The 19,986-nt window shown below is 41.9% G+C and overlaps 1 protein-coding gene across 11 annotated transcripts in view; it reads right to left on the reverse strand.

Annotated features, from left to right (window-relative positions):
• Positions 1 to 7,473: 7,473 nt before the first annotated feature.
• CELF4 (CUGBP Elav-like family member 4) overlaps positions 7,474 to 19,986 on the reverse strand; it is a 721,430-nt gene continuing 708,917 nt past the window's right edge. For 9 of the 11 annotated variants that reach the window (XR_011736445.1, XM_065860489.2, XM_065860486.2 and 6 more), the window contains one exon: positions 17,091 to 18,540. The gene's annotated coding sequence lies outside the window, so the exon portion shown is untranslated. Of the gene's footprint in view, positions 7,579 to 17,090; positions 18,541 to 19,986 lie in introns of those variants that run through there. The other 2 variants (XM_071802133.1, XM_065860479.2) reach the window with 2 other exon arrangements.

Here is a 19,986-nt window from a genome sequence, read left to right on the forward strand (position 1 = left end):
TGTTAGCTGGTGGGGTGTTGTATGTGGTGGATGGGATGCTTACGGTGGTAGATAAAGTCTTCTGTGTGTTCCCTGTACCCTGTTGCAATCTGCGTCCTTTTCTCTTTCTTTTGGGGTAGTGAAGTAAGTAAATATGATACAAGAAAGCCATGTCTAAATAACTGGAAACTGAAGAACTGGAAGGCTCTAAGTCTCCATTAAAGCTTTGATTTGGCAACATCACAAAGTCCTGCAGTCAACACACCTGTATGCAAATACATTATGGACAGCTAAAGAGCCTCTGTTCTTTGCTTCCTCTGTCATATTTTGCAATGCATATTATTTGCTTACAATTCAGGTCTGTCTCATAGTCTCTGTGGTAAGAGCACATTGAGGAAAGTCATCTCCTTTCCCAGCAATTTTCTCAGCTTCTCTTGATCATTAACATGCTGGAAATCACTTGAAAGAAACACTGCAATTTTTTAAGGGATTTTATTCATTTATTCATCAAGGTTAAGGACCTTGAAAAACTGCTGTCTACATCTTTTAGCACTTACTTCTTTCAAATCTCATATACATTATAGTCCTCAATCTGGAGTTTTCTTTTGCTATGAGATTTTCTCTGCCTGTATCTTTTGTTGCAGTCTTAATGCACAATAACACCCTTTAAAATTAGTTATACTGCTACAGCTGTCAGGAGAACTCAAGTGATCTGATGAATTTAGTAAGAATTCCAGACTGTGAAAAAGACACAATGAAATTCTTTCCTTCAGCCTACTTGCCTCATTATTAAACCTCCAGTTTATAGTGTGCGGACAGTTGTGCACTATAATTGAGGTTGAATTGCCATTCTCATTATAAATCCCCTTTTTTCATGTGCTCATAACTTCAGCCAACATGTGGGCAGAAACTGTGCACGCTCTAAGCCCACAGTAGAATATTTAACTCCATGATCTATGGGCTTTGGCTCTGCTGCCATGCTCTGTTGCCCCATATATTTCACCATAACTGGAGTTTCTGGTGAGGTTAAAATACAAAAACTGAGTATTAACAGGTCTGTCTAGCTTAGACACCAGGCTTGTGTCCGTGTTTTAGGTAGCTAGTGAAGCTATTGCCCTGGCAGAGCCATTGACATTTTCTAGCCATCCATCTTAGAGTTTGTTTTTTCAAGATCCTGTCTGACAGCTTAAGTAACAGAAACCTCTCTGAAGTCTTGAAAAACACTTGTCCCTCCCAAAGACTAGAGTGGAAATTTAGGTATTTCCTTCATTCACTGCCCAGAACTTAGGTACAGATGAGTCCCTTCCTCTGCTTCCTTCCTCTGTGCCCATAAGGTCTGTAAGTTCAGTCTGAACTTGTGTAGGGGATTTGAAACTGTTGGCTGGATCCCCTTGGTCCCCAAAGAAGTCTGTTGAGGCCTTGATGCCAGGGGCAAGGACCTCCTTTCCTCTGTCTGTATGCTGTACTTGTTCGGCCTTCCCTCTAATTACCAATTCTAGCACGTCAAATCCTTTGAGAAAGGGTTGGTTTAGATGGACAGTTCAGTGCTGTATCTTGGCCTGCAGACGAGAAGAGCAGAAAGGAGCAGCTTCATGACTGCAGCACTCCATCCAAAGGTTTAGGGTTTGGAACTCAGTTCTGCTCTTTGCCACGGGTTTTGTGTGTGCCATCAGATGAGGCAGGAAGTTTCATTGACTAGACCTCTGCTGACCCAAATAGTGGTGTAGACTTCAGGCTCAGATGTAGGCATTGGGAGCTCAATGGGGCCACCATAACTGTGCTTGGAGGAATTTACGCACCAAAGGAAAGCAAAATACCTGCAGCGTACGCAGCAGTGCCCTGGGCAGATGTTCACAGGCAGAGGAAGCCTTCTTCTGCCCTAGCTTCAGCATAGTGAGTTCTGCTATGGTGCTTTGTAAAGAGGATTTGAGAGCTGAGAGTTTGCAGGAATTCTCGCTGAGAATTTGTGGTGAGAAGTGTGAAGGATAAAGAAAAACTAGCACATATTTGTCAAGAAACTCGAGCCAAAAGGATTTACGTCAAGAGATTTATATATTTTTTGGCAGTTATGAGAGATCACATTTAAAAAAAAAAGGAACACACATAGTCATATATTTGTAATGGGGAGAAGGAGGTGGAAGAAAGAGATTCATGCTAAAAGGAAATTGTCGAGTTGGGAAGCATGAGGTTGAGAATAAATGACATCGTGCAGTCAGACAAACTGCGGACCAAGACCAGTCCTGTCTGGAGAATGTTGGGGTAGGAGAGTGAGTTTTTTTGATGCATGCTCTCAGGGAGGCCATAGCTGTTCACTAAATCCCTCTCTCTGCCCTTGCTGTCACGGTCCAACAGCTGCTCATGGAGTAGACAGCAGTGATGATGGAAGGTGCTGCCATTTATCCCCAGTGGTTTATTACAAACCCTTCATTCCCGCAGCGGAGAGGGAAACCTCTGCCTGCTTCTGGCATTCTGGCATCTTATAGTTTTGCCTTGGTCAGCACACCAGGACCCTCTCTCACTGATCTTGACATGTGAGGGAGACCGTGGTGGGGTCCAAGGACACAGGAGCACGTGGCAGGACCTGGGGACACCATGTCAATGTTTTCAGAGCTCATCTGCCAGTGCCCCAAATCCTGGCTGTCCTCCAGGCGCATGGCTCAGCTTTCTCACACTTCTCCCCCACTTCCTTTGCTCTCCAAGTGTTACTTGGAGGAGTTGAAAGTGAAGTGACAGAGCCTGAGGGGAAGGGGAATATACAGGTTCTGTCTCTGGAAATGTAAAAGAGACCCTCCTGCATACTTTTTTCTTCTCTTGATACTCGCCTCTGTCCCTGGTTGAACTGCTGTGACCTGAGAATTTTGCTCCATGAGTTCAGTGCTGATGAGAAAAAAACTAAAGAGAGGAAAAAATAGTTACTCTAATGCAGTTAGCATGGGGGATTTTGTCTGACATAACCTTTGTTTTGGGTGACAAGGCTTAGCATCTTCCTTGATGCTGTTTTCTGCGTTTTGGGTCCACCCATCAGACCTGCACTCTCTGGAAGCTGGTGGTGTTTCCCTGCATGGTATGTGCATGTTTTGAGAATACGTCAGGCATCCTGGAACGAAGGGAAAACACTTTCTTGTACTATTTTCCTCCATTGTAATGGCAGGAGGGGCTGGGCTTGAGTCTTCATGCTGCCCTCTATCAGTAACCTTAATAACTCCTTTCAAATTATTTTCCTAAGAAGTACTGGACAGAGTTTTAAGAAGCAGGTTGGCTGGAATAAGGTAGCGCTGAACGTTCCTTAGGAACCCTGTGAAGAGTTCCTGCAGCCATCAGAGTTGTTCTGAATTTGTAATGAATTTGAAAATCATCTCACAAGCTTAGTCTGCTCTAGAGACAGTTGAGAAAGCTTCAGCTGCAGCTAACACCAGGGCCAGAAAATGAATATAGGGCATTTTTGGGAAGTCCAAGTTCTCCTCTGTTTGAATGTTGTCACTAAGACAATTCTGCTGCTCTCCAGTTTAGACCATCTACAGGAAGGTTACACTCAAGATAGCTAAGGACACATATTTGAAGCTGCGTGGTTGTTCTGTTCCCAGAGACTGACTGTATGCTGGATTTGTGTATAAGTTTATAGGTCTAGCAATATAAGAAATACAAGAAGATAACTCATGGACCTAGGAATTTTGCTCTTCCATCTCCACCTCATAATTCTGTTCTTCTAATTTATTCTTCCTCTAATAAACTAACTATCCTCTGTAGAAATGTGGTAGCAAACAGGCTGGCAGCATATTATATCTATTTGTTGGGAACAGTCATAGAGTTCTTCTCTGTTGACCTGAATAGTTGCCATCTATTGTTTTTGTTCTTCTTGTTGTTCCTCAGACAAATTTTAAACTTGGTGGGTCAGGCACCATCATTTGGTCTGTGTTCCTGCAATGAAGGCTTTTAGGCAACCACACGGTGTGACAAATCAGATTATGGCCACTGGAGAAGGACAAATCTTTCCTGCTGAAATATTTTCCACAAAGAAAGTCCAGTCTCGAATCCTCCTCCATCTTTCACCTCCTTAGTAATTATTAAGGAAAAAAAAAAAAATTGAGCTTGATGGACTTAAATTACTTCAGTGTTGGTTGCATGTGTCAGGGTCCATGTGAATTGCTGCAGTACGTGACAAGACCCTCAGTGTGCACAAGCCATGCTTCCATCCTCTGCCACTGTTCTTCACTGAACATTATTTCCCGTGAAATACTGAAATATCTTGCTACTTGGCAACTTTTCTGGAAAGTTTTGCTGCTTGTGGATTAACACTTTTCTCCATTAAAAGTTTCTGTATTTTGAACTTTTTGGCCCCATCTGGGTGAAGAAATGTATGTTTTGCAGGCTGAAATTATTTTTTTTTCCAGTGATGGCTGCTAGGGAGATATGTAGGAGATTTGGCTTCTTCTTTCCTCACAAAGTTCAAGTGGGTCAAATGCTACCATCGATGATCTAACTTTAGCTTTACTCCTTCAAATCCCTACCAGTCTCCTGGACTTGACTTTACAAGTCCTTTCATGTCACTTCACACTGTAGTGGGAGGAAGTGAAAATTACGGGCCACAGGCAGGGTTCCAAAAAGTGCTCTCTCTTTCTCAGAAAAGGGCTGGCATCTTTCCATGGGCCTTCATTGTATTTTATAGCCATACTACAGTATTTAACAGCATAATTTAGTAAGTGTCGGTACTCCATCGCGGAGTGTGGAGAAACCATCTTATTCAACCTCTGGCAATGTGTGCTGATTCAAATAACGCACTGTGAGGTAACATTAATATTTTCTGGAAATGAAATTGGAGTTAGAAATGCTCTTATTGGCCATCAGCATAAATACTGGTGTCATCCTGATCAGCAAGCAGAATTCAAGACCTTTTGCCTTTAAAAGATGACTCTCTCTCATGTTTTAATTTGTTTCCCAACAAATTACCTACCCCAAAGTGCAGACACACATTCCACTGGTTTATACCTGAGACAAGGATGGCTGGTTTTGTGCTGGTCTTCCTGTCACACCTTTCCCAGATTTGAGCACTGGAAGATCATTTATTTGCTGTTGTTGCATATGGTTGTATCTGAATTAGTTTTTTCCATTTACAAAATATAAGAAATGGTTAAAGAAAGTCAAAATGCCTGCTGTGGATTAAAAAATATATCCTAAGGGTGTCTGCAGAAGACCTGCTGCAACACGAAATCTGAGTGAAACTGTTTCTCACTCTTCCAACTACGGTGCCTCGCCGTTCCATGCGTGCTTTAAATGCTTGAGGGGAATATAGGTCTGGCTGAGATCCTAGACTGCCATCTGATTTAGGGAGTTCTAAGCATGGAAGGATGGGGAAACAGTGACTCTTCTGGGCCATCAGAGACCATTTCATGTGCATCTCAGCTGTGCAGCCACCATCTGTGTCTTACTGGATTGTCAGAGAGGTCAGCTGTCAAATGGAGTAGGAGGAGGCAACAGTTGTGTCAGAACTTGGTCAGATATCATCTACTGAAGAGATTTGAATGTGCTCTCCAGCCCAGAATCTGCAATAATATATAATAATTTCTAGAAGCTGTACCAGACTTTGTACTCAGCATAAAAAAACCTCATTGAATCCATGTAATATAATTCTTCATGCTTGAAGTCACAATGTCAGACCCTTCCTGCAGGACTGGTACAGTTGGTTTATGCTGTACTGATTTTTGACCTGTTGCCAGGTCTAAGTTGAAGCTCTGTGTATCAGCCAAGGAGAAGCAACAGTTCCTCAAGTCACCCTTCTCTCAGCTTAGAAATGAGTTCGAGTATCCGGGCTGTGCAGGCAACATGTCCTGGCTTCAATTCACAGGTAGTATGGCTGGACTTGGCCTGATGAGGGCAGGCAATGATAAGCTATCTGTTGTGCATGTGGGAAACCTCTCCTCCACTGGGTGGAAAGGCAGAATTGTTCCCCACAGTTTACACTGAAGTCCTTGTCCCTCTGTACACCCCAATATTGCTTTGGGTAAATGACTTTGTGCCTGCTAGCCTCCTTACGCACACTGGTTTTCCTTGAAAAGAAACACAATCCAGAAATGAGATACAGTAAATCCTGGCAGATCTACCAGGCTGGACAATGGTGAGGAGAGAGCTGCATTGGGTGCTTGTCCCCCTATACAGATAGAGTTGCAGTTGTGCAAATCTACCTGTATAGACTTTCATAGTTTGTTTTTTTTTTTTTTTTTTAACATGAGGTAACGAGGGACATGGCTGACAGGCAGACAAGCTTTCCATAGAAGTCTGAATGAGAAAACTACCGAGGTCCTTTTCCTTCAACATTGCCGTGATTTGGGTTCTGTACTTGCCCTGTTGTGGAAATTCAGAGGAGTAGTGTCTATGGCAGTAACATACCCATAGATCTCTGCACATCTACAGCAATCACAGAATCATAGCATAAAGGAACATCCCACGTTGGAAAGGACCTCGAAAGATCAACTGGTGCAACCTTTCATGGGAAAAGGAGCCTAGATGAAATTATCTAACACCCTGTCCAATTGAAAAACCTTGAAAGCCTTCAGTGACTTTACCGTATCCTTGGGGAGGTTGTTCCAGTGATTGATTGTTCTCACTGTAAAAAAATTCTTTCTTGTATCGAAATGAAACATCTCCTAGTGCAAATTGTATTCATCCCCTGTCTTCTCCATGTGGCTGCTTGTGAAGAGAGAGCACTTTAAATCAACAACATATTTCCTCTATAGCCTTCACCTGAAGTTACCAAAGCAGGCAAGGTCGTAATTTAACAAAAATGAGCTAGTTGGGCAATGGACTTGTTATTGCATTTCTTAAAACCTTCTTTGTAAACCTCAAAATCAATATGAGGCAAAGGCATATGTCATTTCATGAACGGGTGAAGGGAAGTGATGCAACCCAGAAACAGTGCTGAGTAACACTGCCATAGGCTAAGCACTGGTCCATACACTCCTCTCAAGATGGCATGTGGTTTGGTAACTGTCCAGCTCCAGCATCTGCGGAGACTGAAACTCAATTGCTGTTAACGAGAATGAAATTATGGCCGTATTAGCATAATTAAAATGAGAAGAATCCTAGTTCAAGGATGATTGATGCCCATGGAAAGCTTTGGATGGAGGCAGAAAAGGCAGGTCCAAGACTGTTGGCTCAGGCTTTATTTACCTGCACAATTTCCCCAGGTACAGGAGGAAGTGTCCTCAAAAAAAAAAACCAAAAAAGGTTTAATGTGGCTACTGACTGGTATTAAATAAATGATGCATGTTGGCAGAGCGATAGACGGGAATAGCGGAAAACACATTGTGAAAGGAACCGGAAGAATTACTGTCATAAATCTCCCTAAACTATTCTAGTCAGAGAGGGGCTAGAAACTAAGCGGGTTACTAGGACCAGAAGGAAGGGGGCTTTAGAAGAAATCCATGGCTCTGTAGGTTCATTGACAAAAATTTTGCCCATGTGTCCGCCCTTTTATAAGAGGAGAAATGGAGCACCAGGGAAAGGAAATGGTTGTGAAAGTGTGTGACATTGCAACTTGGGTTGTTTGGCTTTTGGGCTTTATTTTTTATTTGAGGCAGGTTAAAAGAGCTCCAGGTGTTCTCTCTAGAAAAAAAAAAAAAAAAAGAGATTAGAAGGCAACATTAATCAAGTTTACAACATATTCAAACTAGTAGATAAAGAGGAGAGAAAAAAACACCCTGAAATGTTTTTCTAATGAATGCATATTTTAGCTGAAGAATTCACAGGGGTCGACATGGAAAAAAGACATGTATATATGCAAAACCAGGGCGAGAAGACAAAGTGGGATTATTTTCAAAGCTCATAAATAATTTAACTCTTCGAAGAAAAATGCGGAGGTTTCTGTTGATCTTATTGCTAAAGGAATGACTTCAGACCTGATAAAGTAAGGGGCTAAAGGGTTTTTTCACACAGAAGAATGGCAGAGCATAGCTGTTTGTCTATTACAACTTGTCACACTAATAATGATTTTTCTTGGGTAAAAGATGGGCATGTTGGGACAGGATATTCTTTTGACACACTAAAATGCCTGTATCCAATGCTAAATGACCTTTATGTTGGAACAAAATTGCAGTTTCATGTTGACTTTTGTAAGGTGTTCACTGAAAGCAGTTGTAAATGTTCCTATTAACTTTGTATTTGCAGAAAGATGCCATTGCTGGATGGCTTTGACAACACCACTTACAAAAACCTGGGTGGAGCTTCACACCAACTACTGGAAAAACTTGAGGAGCAGAGTGCCTCCTTCATTTGCATTTCTAGTTACCATGAAAATTGTGCAACTTCACAGTGACCAGGGCAGGTCATAGAAGAGCTTCGTTAGCTATTTTACACACCCAGTTATCCATGCCACTGTCACACCTGTTCTGTCTCCACATAAGTCACTTCATACAGTTCAGTCATGCAGTCAAATGGCTGAAGCTCTCAGAGTCTCTGTTCCATATAATTTCTGTTCTTACCAGGTGAGAACGAGCAATAAATGCCCCTCTGGCTCATATTCCAGTTTTGTTTTATTGAACTGGTCTATATCTGTCTTTGTCTTTGAAATTACTTTTCTGGACAAGGAGAGAAGCCAGACTGACAGTCCTGAAACCGGTTCTCTGTGAACATGTGGTCTTCTTGTCTTAAAGCACCTCAAGCTTCTTGGCTGGGAATTGCTACAGCTCAGCTCAGGGAAGAGGTGCACAGAAACTCCAGCACTTCTCTTCAGTATACAAAATCTGACCACATGTGGACTCTCAGAGGCCATTTCATATGATAAGTACAAACCATGCCCAATCTGTTTTACTTCCTGCTGCACTTGGCTTCTCTCAGTTGTTACCTCCTAGCTGAAACTTAGTGGTTTCCATCCCCACCAAAGTGAAATGTTTCCTAATTCAGCCAGGTGTAGTGCTTGGTCATGACTCTGATCATCTTCGCGGCCCTCCTCTGGACTTGCTCCAGCATGTCCATGTTGTTTTTATATTGGAGGCCCCAGCGCTGAATCATTGACACATTCCAGGAACCTCCTGAATTGCTTATGCCCCAATGTGTTATCCCTCCAACAGATATTGGGGTGGTTGAAGTCCCCCATGAGGACTAGGGCTTGTGAATGTGAAGTTGCTCCTATTTACCTATGGAAGGTCTCATCTACTCAGTCTCCCTGGTTGGGTGGCCTGTAGCAGACCCCCACTATAACGTCACCTCTCTCTGCCCTCCCTTCAATCCTGTCCCATAAGCTCTCGATTGGCTCATCCATCCCAGGTGGAGCTCCATGCACTCCAGGTGATCACTGACACAGAGGGCAACACATCCCCTTATCTCCCCTGGCTGTCCTTCCTAAAGGACTTGTGTCCATCCTTTCCAACACTCCGGTCACAGGAGCAATCCCACTGTGTCTCCAGGATGCCAACAAGATCACAGCCATGCTGGCATGTGCATATCTCCAACTTCTCTGGTTTATTCCCCATGCTGTGTGTGTTTGCACAGAGGCATTTAAGTTGGGTCCCTAAAGAAGCTAATCTACTGGCTGGAGTGGTTGGAATTACTTTGTGCCACTCTTCAGGTGCTTTCCTGCTGACCTGTGATCCTTCTCCAGGTCCTGAACATCTGTTGCTGGCACTGACATCAAACTGGTAGGAGTGGAATGGATTGAGGTTCCCCTCCCCTAGCAACTTTAGCTTAAAGCCCTCTTCACCAGCTTGACAAGCCTATGACTGAAGATGCTCTTCCCCTTCTCTGGCAAACGGACCCCATCAACCCACAGTAGACCAGGTTTCTCAAAGTGAATCCCATGGTATAAGTAGCTGAACTCCTGGCTGTGGCACGAGTGCTGTAACCATTTAGTAATTCTCCATATTTGACTGGCCCTTTCAAACTCTTTCCCTTTGTCTGGAAGGACTGACGAAAAATACCTACACTCCAGAATCCCTTACCACTGCTCCCAGGGCTCTGTAGTCCTTCTTGATACTCCCCAGATTGCTCCTGGCTGTATCACAGGTGTCCGTGTGAAACAACAGCAGTGGGCTGTATGAGTGTTGATAGTCTCTTGGTGACAACCCTGATATAAGTCCCCAGTGAGCCCCACACATCTCTAGAGAGTGTATCAGTATGTCAGCTTGTCAAATAGTGCTTCTAAACCCCTCAGAAGAGAGTCACCTACCACCAACACCTGTTGCATTTTCCCATTTGTTCTGGTTGTTACACAGGGAGGTCAGCTGCCTAGCTCAGCTCCAGCATCTCTTCTGATGTGACAGACCTTTCCTCTTGAGTCTGTAGAGCCATGAAGTGGCTCTGCAAGGACACCTCAGGCTTCAGGAGAAGTCTCATCCTCCTGCTGGTCCTTGCTGTTGCAAGCTTCCATTCTTCTGCATTATTAGCCCCCCTCCTTTCTGTGTGTGCCAGTGGGGGAGTTTTCAGCTGTTTGGCTATGGGCTGTGGGTCCACTGTGGGATGCACTTGGAACCAGCTAGCTAACTCCTTCTCAGCCTCCCTGATGTCAGAGGTCTCACTCTTTTCCTGGTATCTCTGCTAAAAATGCAACAGAAACACCAGTGGGGCTAATGAGCAGTGACATAGACCTCTCTGATCCAGGACCATCAAAAGATTTAATGTAGGAAGGCTTTCTGACCAGCTGGAGGGCAAGCAGCTACCACTAATGACCAGCAAAGCAAGGCCCAGTCAGGCCAAACTTGTCCTCTCACCTTAGCTACACAGATCTCTACACATGTTTCTTCACCATTTACAGTTAGTGCAAAAGGAGGGCTTCTTTAAGTCTGATGGATGAAAACCCTTCCTAAAATTCAGCATTTGGTGGTATCAGCCCCTTTATGGAAGGAAAAATTCCCCAGTCTCCGATTAAACTGGATCTGGACTGTAAGTCTTGCAGGCAAGTGTGTTGCTTCACGTGGATTCCCTACCTCTAGGAGAATAAAACACCTTAAATGTCCAGTATTTCACCCAAACTCAGCTCTCTCCTGGCACTGCAAAAGCTTGGTAGTCAAGGAGAGAAAATATTTACTTAGTAAAGCTTTAAGATCAGGCTTTTGGGCTGGAAACTGGAAGGTATAAATAAGCCTCATATAGGACAACTTCTACTTAAGCTGCAGAGCTTAATCTGCAGAGCCAGGTATCTCTCTAGCTCTTTATCCTTTTTTGGCTTGGATTGCTCTGTGCAACATGATCATCAGAACAGGGTTTTTTGACATCGACCCACCAGACCCCTCCTGAATGGGGACCTCAAACTGGATAGACGAGGTTAATAACTGGTCCCACACATAGGGCTGGTATGGTCTTCTCAGGTTGCTGCATGTCTCAGTCTAATCTCATGTTTCTTCTCATATCCTAAACTTAACTGCTTGCTGCTTGTTAACAGAGGGATTCGGATCCCCTTTGGTTTTGGCATTTGTGCTGTAGAACAGTAATGCAGATGTTCTGAATAGCTGGCCCTTGGGGTTCGGAGAGTTGGGTGCAGAGGGACAAGTGTCTGTCATCAGTCCCCTGATTGCCTGCCCTCAAACCGAACCAGGCTGCTACCCAGAGCCAACTCCAGTGCATTTGTATGAAATATGATGCAAAGCATTAGTTTGATGATTTTTGTGTGACATTCATGTGCTCCGGTGTGCTACAGAAAGCAGCAATAAAAGAACAGACCAAGCGAAAGGAGATAAACAAAGAAAAAACTGGGCTGACACTTTTCATCGTTGCTTATATGCTGTTGTAACCATGGCTGGGGGCTTCCTTGGCTTGGCTTAAAAAAGATATTGCTAATGTCTAACATGTGACGGCAGATGGTTCACCAGTACTGCCTAGGCCTAGTGTCTCATTTAATAGCTCTTTGTTCTAGCTGAAAGAAGGTAATCTTTTCTTGTAAGAGCTGGTAGGAGGATCTGTGTGCAATGTGCCTTCTGACAACCGTTCCAGTTTTGGAGTCTGTTCTGTAGCTACTGAAGCGGAATCGTCTCCCTTACCCTCACAAAGGAGGAATCACAGCCATGATGACTAATTTGTGGGTGCTTTGATATCTGGTAGGACTCACAATACTGAATCAGGCAATTGCATTTTCTTTCTCTGTATGGGAAATGCAAAACGTGTGTTCTGATCTGCCTCAAAAGGTGAGGAGAAATTTTGGGCCGCTGTCTCTCTGAGGAGGAGAGGCACCCATTTTTGGGATGTCATGCTGTGGCTCCGCACTGGGGAGAGTTAACCCACCCACTCACCAGCTGCCAGAAAATTTGTGTGTTTGTATCTCTTCTTTTTAAGAGCTGAAGGCAATAGCTGCAACTCAGCACTGCCTGTGCCCCAGGAGAGTGCCCTGAGCAGCAGACTAAGGTGTACCAAGAGGGGACTCTGTGCCCCCTTCTCCCATCGAGGTGTCCTCTGTGCTGTACAATGTATGTCATGTTCCTGGGAGCAGTGTTAGGAGCCTGGGTCTCCTAGGAGAGGTAATGGAGTCATTCACTCCCTGTTTCCCCTCCTGTTTCCACCTTTTAAACAAAATGAGGCAGATCAAGGAGAGGAGTTGCAAATACCTCCCTGGACTGCTCAATGATTGTATAATCAGGGCCATCTTCTGTCTCACGAGAGGCTCAGGGTACAATTTGCAGCTTTCAACTGGACAGATGAGGAATCTGAACCCGTGCTTATTGTATCTCATGTGAATGTGCTGTGCAGCTTGAGGCTGCTGCTTACAGGAGAAGGGCACCTCCTTCTCCAGTCTGAGCTCACTTGAGGTGGTCCATGTCAAGTTCAGAACTTATCAGATGAAGACCCAGAATTCAGGATGGTTTATGAATGCCAGGGTGACAGTATGTGTGCTACCAAGGTGTTTGTTGCCATGAGAACCCATTGTGTGTTTACCAGTAATAGTGATATAATGGTTACTCAACAGCAATGTGGGAACATTTAAGGTTGGGTGGACACTAAAAAAAGCTTGTACAATACCAGTGGTGAGTGCAAGTGTGGAAAGAGACAGGTGTTTGAGTAACCTGATCTAGTTGAAGATGTTCCTGGTCACTGCAGGGGGGTCGGACTGGATGACCTTTAGAGGTCCCTTCCAACCCAAACTATTCTATGTTTCTATGTTACACCAGAGTGACCTCATTCCCTTAACAGATGGAGAACAAAGGCACTTATTTGGTACATTATGAAGGTTTTTTGGGGACGTGTTTGCTCTATTGTGAGTCCTTACTGTAGTGAGAGAGAAGCTATGGGATTGCAACCTCTTCTAAGGGTGGGTTTCCTCAATAATTAGGACAGCAGTGCCATTCCAAAAGGCATTTTCAGACTGCACAGCTGGCTAACTTGAGACTGTGGCCTTTTCCTGTTTCTTTGGCTCAAAAGTGGTAGGACAAGTTAGGTAGTTTCGAAAGACTAAGGGACCTTGCTAGACAACCACATCAGCAAATTCCTTCTCCAAGTGGTGGTGTGCACAGGCTTCTGCAAGCAGCTTGGGCAGCATTTGCACCTTGTACTGAAGCACCCAGTGACACATATTTCCCCATCTGCCGGACCCTGTGATGTGTGAGTTCTTCCTGGGACCACAAATGCAAACACCTTGTGTGCTTCTAGACCCATGCCGGGGGTCACTGCCCTGGTGTATTCAGGACCAAGAGAGATGTGCTGTTGGAAACTGGAATATTCAAGGTGGTAGAGCCCTCACTTTGCTTTACAAAGACATTTCCAAGTTGTGTGACAATGTTATTAATAGGTACATGAAGGGGAAACAGGCAGAGCTCTGTAGTCTTATTCAAAGCCCAGAACATCTCTTAATAATAGAAAATTGTCTAATGGACATCTGCCTGGAGTGAGGATGAAGTGGAAGTGGGGAATAGGAATTGTTTCCTCTTGTCTCTGCAAGGAAAATGTTTTTGTGGCTATGTCAGGAAATGCTGATATGGAAAAACCACTCCAGGAAGGGATTTGCTGCTTTCTTAAAGACACAGAAATGTGGTTAGTGGTTGAGGTGTCTCTGTGGGACTCCAGAAAAAATGACTGCAAACCCTGCCTTGTACTTGTACCAAAGGTTGCCCCTGGCTATTCATAGGGATGGGATTGCAGTTTACTGTAATCATGCTGGTGTCATGGAGCACCTTGGCGAAGGATGGATGTTTGACCTTTAATAAACCTTTGGTTTCATGTGATGTAATTTACCAGCTACATATAAGAGAGAGGAGTCAGCATCAAACAGCCAGTGGCTTTTTGAACCTCTGTAATAGAGTGTTCCTGGTCTGCTGAACCCTAGTGCAGGTGGGCAGGCAGCTACAGGCTTTCGGGTTGACTTGTCCTCCTCAGTTTCATTGTTTCATATCAGGGTTTTTCTTTGGCTATTTGCCTGCCCAAGAATACAGTCCTATAGTGAAACAGGCCCATGATACAAAGCTTTATTTGTTTCAATTTGTAACACCTACAACGTGAACGGGTGAACTTCCTATGGAAAGAAGCATGGAGTCTCTGTATGACCAGCAATTAAACCTTACAACAAGACTGGTATGTTTGGACAGCCCAGGGAACAGTGTTTAAATCAACCATAAGGCCGTATCTACATTTGTGTGTCAGGCCATCCTGCTTCAGTCTGTGTCTCTGCCATAGCCAAACTGTTGAGCGTGGCAAGCAAACGTCACTGAGTTCGGGCAGCAGTGTGGTCACAGCAGTGCATTATTCCCCAGCACACCCATGTAAGTGAACCTCTTGCGGGCTCATAGTGTTGTGGTGCCTCCTTCATTTTTGAGGACTGTGCTTGGAGAATTGCCCATTTTTAGTGCTTGCAGTATAAACACATGGGGAAAGTGCTGAGAGAAAGGTGAGGACCATGCATGGTTCCTCCTGTTTCACTGGTTGTCCCTGCTGGTCCTCCCAGCCAGATTCCCCAATTCAGATTCCCCAATTCAGTAACCCCAATGGTGTCTCTGTGAAGTCAAATATTTTTAGGGGTACTGACCTGGCCCATAGAGGCAGCTTTAATAGTGTTTTCTGTCCTCCCCTTGGGAGGTGGTTGTTTCCCAGCATTGGTTATAATATCTTCTGTGTGTTGCAGGGTGCCTGAAACCAGACTGTGAAATCTTGTCTCACAATCATCAGCCAACAGCCCCGAGCTCTGTCCCAGTGGCCAGGGGTGTCCCCAGCTGGACGCCCTAGGGATGCAGACTCTGTGGTGATCTCCTTGCAGATACACCAAGGTGCACCTCACAATCCCAAATCCACTGCAGGGACAGAGTGAAAAGGAAGGGCTCTGAGGAGCTTGGGGGTCACAAGTGAGAATGGGGAGGGCAGCCTGAGAAATAGGGAAGAGCATCAGGCAACACCTTAATGCTGCCTTTACTGTGACACTGTGGGAATCTGAGCCTATTTGTTGTGGGGTTTTCCTTCATTTTTCAGCTCTGTCACATTTGAGGCCAGTTCCTTCATCTCTAGGCTACTCAGCCCTCTACAGAGCATCTTCTCTGCTGAAGGCAGAGATGGAGTTGATTTATGTGCTCTTCTGTATTTACCTGTACCTTCAGATGAAAAGAAAATACTGACCACATTCCCTCCTTGTATTCATCACCTGATTTACATTTCATTTGTTTCTATAGCCCTGAACAGACATTAGTAACTCATAATAGTAATAATAGGGGTTTCTACTAATAGAACTCCTGCCATCTGTGGAGTTCAAATCATGGACAAGCACCATTAGTCCCATTTAGAGGTGGATTTAGCTGGTGCAACTCGTTCAAATGCAGATGTAAGAATCAGGAAGAAAATGCAAAGGCTCCTGATTTCAGCTCCAGACTCAGCTCAGCTGATCTGGTACAGCCATTACGACGGGGTGGAGAGGGTGGGAAACATAATCGTTCAAAGGACAAGATGTGAGGGATACTCAGGAAGAAACTGAACCTCGTCTCTGGAGACTGCTGAATTTCACAAGGTTGTCCCAAAGCAACAAAAGGAGCAATGTCCTGAGCTTTGGCCTCTATACTTATCAGCATGAAAAAACCATGAGCGTGAAGTCAAACAACAGGCTTCAAATGGGAGCTACAATGACTCTAATTTGTATGTACCATTATTTGATCTTCTAACCTACTAGGTTTAAGGTAAACCACAGTGGAATATCAAGCAGACATTAAATGAAACAGTGTCATTAATTCAATCCAATGAGATATGTTTTATATAACAAAGGGATTTGTTCTGATACTCAAACAATGTATATTAATGAAAGAGTTGAAATAGATTCATTTTGTTCTCAAAGCAAACACATTAAGGAAAGCCATCAAGAAGTAAAGAACACGGCTTTTTTTTTTTTTTTTTTTTTTTTTTTTTAAACTGTGCTTTATTTAGGGCTAAGCTGGAAAGCGTCATTCAATAATTACAGAAGATTACAAGGAGTTTTAGGGAATTGAGAGTGAAAGAGCAGTTGTATGGAACTGCAGCTGCGTTACACATCTGTACTTACTAGCTGTGGGCTCAGTCTGGCTGTCCTTACGCCAGCAAAATACCCGCTATATCCCGGTGGGAGTTCTGATGGAGTAAGGACTGTAAGATCAGGCCCAATAGGTAATTAAAATCAAAGTAAAATTTAAAAAGAACAAGAAAGAGGAAGGAAGAAAGTTTGAGATCGAGATAAAAAAATGCTAAGAACAAACAAGATCGTTAAAACAGAGTAAAACCAAATAAAGAATCAGAAACAATTATCACACTGCTCAATCAATGCAAACAAGTGTGAAAATGATGTAAATCAAGTTTTAAGACTGTGAAAATAAATTATAATAAATATGATATACTTTAAAATATATGTGTTCTTAAATAATTCATTGTTTTTTCTGAGTCAGATTTTTTAAAGCAATGTCTTATTTTTTAACTGCTCTAAAGTCATTTAGCAAAGATAAATATCGTGCTTTCATTAAATAGTTTTCCTTGTTTTTCTCTATCATTACAATTAAAAGTCCTACAAAATATGCAAATTTATTTACAGAAGAACAGAGCCAGCATCTTTTTTTTTTTTTTTTTAAACATCCCCCTGTTTTTCAAAATTCCTTGTAAACAGTTTCAGAAATTCTTCAAAGAGATTGTGTTTTTATCTTATTTTCTTGTTTGGTTTCTTTTTCTTTGTGTTACTTTTTTTTATTATTATTGTTTTTCTCTTTTTTTCTTTTTTTTTTTCATTTTTTAATTTTTTTTTAATTTATTTTTAAGTTTAAGGTTCTAGGCTAACACCTTGCCCTGAAAGTTTCTAGAGCAAATATGGAAGCTACTGAAGCATAGGATGATGGGAATTTTGCAGACAGCAGATCATGAAGACATGAAGCGTTTAGCTGTGTTTTGTTGTTCAAGTTAGAACTAACATCTGATAAAAAGACAGCTGTTTTGTTGCATTGTCTACAGAATGAAGTTTTGTTTTTATTTTTTAAATAGATGGAATGCTTGCAGTTAAAAAAGCTGGCAAAATAGCCATTTATCTCCTTTATCTCCTTGATAAATAACAGCATTCAACAGCAATTGGCAGAGTAGGAATTTATGCTCAATCTAAACTCTACAAAAATTACAGTTCTACAACATCTTTGTTTTTAGCATTAACGCTAACTTCTATGTAATATTTTTTTGTTTTGTTTTATTTTTTATATTTTTTTTCTTTTTTTATTTTTTATGTTGTCTAATTTTTTCTATTATATAGGTAATTTAAACTTTCTTTTTTTTTTTTTTTTTTTTAAACTCTGTACAACTATTAGGATTTTAAATGGGGAGAGTTAGAAGCATTTACAAACCTTTTTTTGCTTTCCATTCAATATCTACCACCTTTCCTTTCTCTTCTCTAAGCCTTTTAATGTATTTATTTATGTATTTATTTATTTTTTTTTTTGCTTTTCATAGATATCCATCTTATTTGCCTTTAACAGCGCGATCCTTACGTATTATACAGAAAACCATATGAAAGCTTCATAGACTCTAATTAATGTATAACCAAAGAACCTCCCAAAGTATCAAAGAACTATTATCTTGCCGTTTTAAAAGCATTTAAGCATTTTTTTTTTTTTTTAATTTTTACATATTTCATATAATCGCTCTCAAAAACTGTTTTAGGAACAGCTCAGAGAAAAGGAAAGAACTTCCGTATTTTACATACAGCTACAAGTCTGCGGTAAAAAGTTTTGTCCTTTGGTCCCTATATAGCTAAGGAATGACAGATAAAGATGCTCAGTGACTGTTACCATGGGTCACGCATGGTAACCGCATCCTTGGTGGCAAACAGGCACTCCTTTGTCAGCATCCAGGTTTGCATCTCCTGTTTGAAGAAAAGCCGCTGTGGTGATATCAGTGTCTCTTCAGAAATCCTGGTTGATCTTGTTCCTGTTCTGATTTTACTTATGTGTTTGTTTGTTTGTTTTCAAGCGCATGTCCTTCGAAGTCAGCAGATGTGATACTTTTCTTGAAGAAATGTTACAGTCTAAACAATCAAAGAGAGAATAAGTCTGAAGTCTTCAGCTTGACTGATATTTGCTGATATGTCAAAGGTGTAATCCAACAGTTCCCGTTTTTTTTTTAATATATATAATTTTTTTTTTTTTCCTAAATGTGGCCCATTCAGCTGCTGCCCTAAAAAATGAAGAAGATCATTGCAAATTAAATCATAAAGGGGAGGGGGAAGTAGGGAAGGTGGGGGAGTATTTGGGACAGGGTGGGGTAAAGACCTAAAAAAAAAAAAAGAAAATGAAATTCAAAACAAGCCTGTCCTTTTGGGCCCAATCCTGCTCCTGTTGAAAGTAATGGGTGTTTTCTTCTCCCTTCAATTGGGACAGGATGGGGCTTCTGGTTGGGTGTTTTTCTTTTGGAGGCATTGGCTCTGATTCTGCTCCCACTTAACGTCAACAGAAAGATTCCCCTTGACTTCAGTGAGAACCGGATCAAACCCAAAGTGAGCAAGGTAGTCACGATCATGATAGAGAAAAATACAATTGTTCCTAATAGTAATAATAGCAATAATAATAATAATAAATCAAAATAATATTAGGGCATGTCTACGTAAATCTGTGTCACTATGTATGTGCAGATAGCTGCATTTTAATTATTTTTAAGTGCCACTTTACAATGCCAGATCACAATCTTGCTTTGTGGGTTTTTGTGGTGTGAAAGGCATTGAGAAAGAATTGCTCTACATTTTAATCAGGTGCCATCTATGACAGTGTATGAGCTTTCTGTGGAGTCATAGCTGCCAATAACGTCTACTCCTTTGTGGATGTCAGAAAGTAAGACTTTGAATGGGCAATTTACAGGAGGTTAAATAAAAAAAAAGACTGTTGGAATAAACTTTTTTTTTTTTTAAATATAAAGCTAACATTTCTTAAAAAAAAAGTTATTTAAAAATGTAATCATGATCCGACTAGGCTTGACATTTAAGTAGGATGCTTAATCATTAAGGATTAGCTCTTATCTCTTTCTAGCAAGCAGGTTCTTCTTATACACTCGGTGATTTATTACATCAAGAAACTTAGAAACTGCAAAAGGTCCACTCTGGTGGAAAAGTGTCATGCGGAATATCAATCCATGCTGGCAGGTTTTCACACTGTTGGTTCAACAAACAGCAAACCGTACACAGCAGTCTAAACAATTACAACACCAAAAATAATAATAGAATAAAAAAATAAAAAACACTCGTCAAGGACCCTTTTTCAGTTGTAAACAAAAAGATGCATTTTGCTTTTTGATCTGGATGGGTTTTTTTTCCCGCTCAAAACAATCCCTCCCTCCCCCTGAGCAATTAATTTTGGATGGAGTTGCTGTAACATGGAACCTTAGAATTAGGAATTCTTGAAAAGGCATACAATGAGGTTTTTCTTGGGGTTGCTTTTTTTGGATTGTTATAGTTTTCAAACTACTGTTACTATCATTACTCTTTTTTTTTTTTTTTTTAATTTCTTTAAAATTTTTATAGAGTGATTTGAAATATCCTAAGGGGAAAAAAAGGTGTCAATTGAAAAAGGCCCCCAATTCTCCAGAAAAAAAATAAAATCACAAGATTTTCAGTGCAAAAAATTAACCACA

This window comes from Patagioenas fasciata, chromosome Z, assembly GCF_037038585.1.
Source record: "Patagioenas fasciata isolate bPatFas1 chromosome Z, bPatFas1.hap1, whole genome shotgun sequence".
NCBI lineage: Eukaryota > Metazoa > Chordata > Aves > Columbiformes > Columbidae > Patagioenas > Patagioenas fasciata.